Genomic DNA, 3,954 nt, shown 5'->3' on the forward strand with positions numbered 1-3,954 from the left:
ATTTTGTTGCTGCGCCGCTTGCAGCAAAGCGCGAATCTGCTCCAAACCTTTGGCTGCCTTTGAGTTCGTTGGCTAGATGGAGTGTGCTATCCTTGCGGCTACAACCAAGTTGAGGACGGGCGTGTGGAATACCTCGACGTTGTTCTGATGATGACGCCGACCGGAAGTAGGGGGCGCTGATGAGGACGACCACCTGACGCCTCTCCGGTTTCCCGCTTTCCTTGACTGGTCTTAGGTGGGCTCTCATGTGAGCTGGCCATGAAGATCTCCGCCACCGGGCTGTAGCTCTCGCACTCGGAAGAGGATCCAGACGAATCTGACACCGAGTGAGAGGTAGCGCGCGGAGGAGTGGCAGGCTCGATGGTGCCACCTGCAGCGAAGACGCCTGACGTGCCAGCGTGTGGCGCACCCAACGCTGGAGCCGCGAGGGACCGGATCGCTTGTTGCGACGCGCGATGGGAAGCGAAGTCGACGGCTGGCGGAGAAGAACTCTGCAAGAATTAGCACGAAAGTGTGTTGCTCCGCGAATCGGAAGCGCCTCGACATCGAGAGGCGCCTCCTGAATCCATGCCGAATCGTCGGCGATGAATACGAGTGCGCCGAAGAAGATCTCATGGCCCAAGCACAAATCGCCACCGGAAGACATGGTGAAGGAGTGAAAATGCAAACTTGCTGGAAGTCGCCTAGACGCCTACCCCACTGTGGGCGCCAACTATCGTGGGAATAAGCCTGAGAATAGGTGAGTTGGGTACGAAAGTAGAGGGCAGAGTCCTAGCTATGGCAATGTTGTATGAGTTCAGGCCCCTCTGCGTGGAGGAAATAGCCCTACATCTCAGTGCTCTGGGAGCTTAGTTTCAAGTGTAAATAGAGTGTTACAGAATGCGAACCCTTGTGCCAGAGGGGAGGGGTGGCTTATATAGAATGCGCTACCCCTCATAAGTGTCCGGCATACAAGGGTGCAATAAGTGGGGTTAAATGTGTACGCTACATGTAACGTATGACATTAATGACAATAACTATGGTAAGTCCAACGTATGCCCGTTGGCCTCCTTGGGGTGGCTTCTGGTCTTCAGTGTCGACTGGCTTCTGGTAGTCACCGAGTGGAAGTCAGTCGTCGAGTGAACGATTGATCTCCGAGTGGTTTTCTACCGAGTGGACAAGAGGTTGTCTTCATCTAGTCGGAAGGTCTTCTTTGGTCCTTAAGATAATAATGAGGTGCCCTTGGGTAGGACTTATAGGTCAGACCTATGTCCCTACCCTAGGGCTATAACCCCGTCATTGGGGACACAAGAGATTTCTTGTATTTGATTGCAGGGTTGTTCGAGAGAGACCATCTTCGTCCTACACATCCCATGGATTGATAAACCTTAGGTCATCCACTTGAGGGGAATTTGTTGTTCTCCTACAAAACTCTGCGCTTGGAGGCCCAACAACGTCTACAAGAATAGAGTTGCATAGTAGACACCAGTAGCGTCGGGAGGGTGGGATGTGCTCGTCCATATCTGCACCTCCCTGCGCCACTGCCGCTTCCCTCTCTCGCTGTCGGCATCTCCGTATCATTGAGGCATGGTCCTTAGGCTTGCATGACGAAGCCGAGGAGTGGACACCGACGGACGAGGCAGACATCCTCTCCATCGCGGCAGTCGGAGACGGGCTGAATGCCATCTATGACGGTGGATTGGGACTGGTGGTGCGGATGAGGAGCGAGGGTGACAGACAATGAGGGTTGTGGCCCGGGAAAGGCAAGGCAAGAGAAGGAGGAAGGGTTTGATGGATTTGGTGCAAATTGTAGTGGGCTCGGGGTGTCGGGCCTAACGTGGCAGACGCGTTTGGGAGCCCCCATATCATCCCCATTTTTACGCCGAATATGAGGGGTGCCGGTTAGCTCGGGCTGTAGTCCAAGATGCGATCCTATCCTTATTTTGGCACGAGGATCTCGACAAGGATAGAAGCGCATCTCTTTGTTTCGCAAGAATGGATATCATTAAAAGTACATGTACTGAAAATACGAGTATATGGAATTGGCTTACACTCGCCACAAGTTACAGAATGAACAACACGATACAACAAATATATTCAACCACCATGTAGAAGAATGATACGTCTCCAACGTATCTATAATTTTTGATGGTTCCATGCTATTATCTTGTCAACTTTGGATGTTTTGTATCCATTTTATATCTTTTTTGGGACTAACCTATTAACTCAGTGCCAAGTGCCAGTTCTTGTTTTTCCATGTTTTTGACCCTTTTCAGAGGAGAATATTAAACGGAGTCCAAATGGAATAAAATCTTTGGAATGATTTTTTTCGTAACAGAAGACACACTGGGAACTTGAGAACCAAGGCAAAAGACCCCGGGGGAGGTCACAAGCCCCCTAGGCGCAGCCTGGGGGGGGGCGCCTAGCAGGCTTGTGGCCCCCCGTGGCTCCTTTGCCCTACCTCTTCCGCCTATAAATTCCGTAAAAATCTGAAACCAAAGGAGAGAGCCACGAAAATACTTTTCCACCGCCGCAAGCTTCTGTCTCCGCAAGATCCCATCTGGGGCACGTTCTGGTGCCCTGCTGGAGGGGGGATTCGGACACGGAGGGCTTCTTCATCAACACCATTGCCTCTCCGATGATGCATGAGTAGTTCACCACAGACCTTCGGGTCCATAGCTAGTAGCTAGATGGCTTCTTCTCTCTCTTGGATCTTCAATACAAAGTTCTCCATGATATTCATGGAGATCTATCCGATGTAATCTTCTTTTGCGGTGTGTTTGTCGAGATCCGATGAATTGTGGATTTATGATCAGATTATCTATGATTATTATTTGAGTTATCTCTGATCTCTTATATGCATGATTTCGTATCCTTGTAATTCTCTTCGAGTTGTGGGTTTTGTTTGGCCAACTTGATCTATAATTCTTGCAATGGGAGAAGTGCTTGGTTTTGGGTTCATACCATGCGGTGTCCTCACCAAGTGACTGAAGGGGTAGCGAGTCACGCATCATGTTGTTGCCATCAGGGGTAAAAAGATGGGGTTTATATCTATTGCATGAATTTATCCCTCTACATCATGTCATCTTTCTTAAGGCGTTACTCTGTTTGTTATGAACTCAATACACTAGATGCATGCTGGATAGCGGTCGATGTGTGGAGTAATAGTAGTAGATGCAGAAAGTATCGGTCTACGTCTCGGACGTGATGCCTATATGTATGATCATTGCCTTAGATATCATCATGACTTTGCGTAGTTCTATCAATTGCTCGACACTAATTCGTTCACCCACCGTAATATTTGCTATCATGAGAGAAGCCTCTAGTGAACACTATGGCCCCCGGGTCTACTTCACATCATATTTTCAGCCCTACACTTCTACTTTGTTGCACTTTCCACCTTCAGATCTCATCTTGCAATTAACCATGAAGGGATTGACAACCCCTTTATAGCGTTGGGTGCAAGTTTGTTTGTTTTTGCATAGGTACTTTAGAGACTTGCCTTGATACTCCTACTGGATTGATACCTTGGTTCTCAAACTGAGGGAAATACTTACTACTACTATGCTGCATCACCCTTTCCTCTTCAAGGGAAAAACCAACACAACCTCAAGAGGTAGCAAGACGGATTTCTGGCGCCGTTGCTGGGGAGTATCAAGTCAAGAGTAGTCTTCCTTGAACGTGTCAATTTCTGGCACCGGGGATTATTCTAAGTGAAGCTTATCCAAGTAACTGTCGCAAACTCATCTCTTGCGTTTACTTTTTTTTTGCCTTTTGCCTCTCGTTTTCCTCTCATCCACTTCCGAAAAACAAAAATTTACAAAAATATTTGCCTTTTTCGTTTGCCTTTCCTTTGCTTGTGGGCTATGTGCCTTCATTATGCTTGCATCTTCGCTTGCTGAAAATCTATTGATATGGATCCTCATCCACTTGCTAATCTCTTTAAGAGAACCAATTATGTTGAACCATTTGCTA

This window comes from Hordeum vulgare, chromosome 3H (genome assembly GCF_904849725.1).
Source record: "Hordeum vulgare subsp. vulgare chromosome 3H, MorexV3_pseudomolecules_assembly, whole genome shotgun sequence".
Taxonomy (NCBI): domain Eukaryota; kingdom Viridiplantae; phylum Streptophyta; class Magnoliopsida; order Poales; family Poaceae; genus Hordeum; species Hordeum vulgare.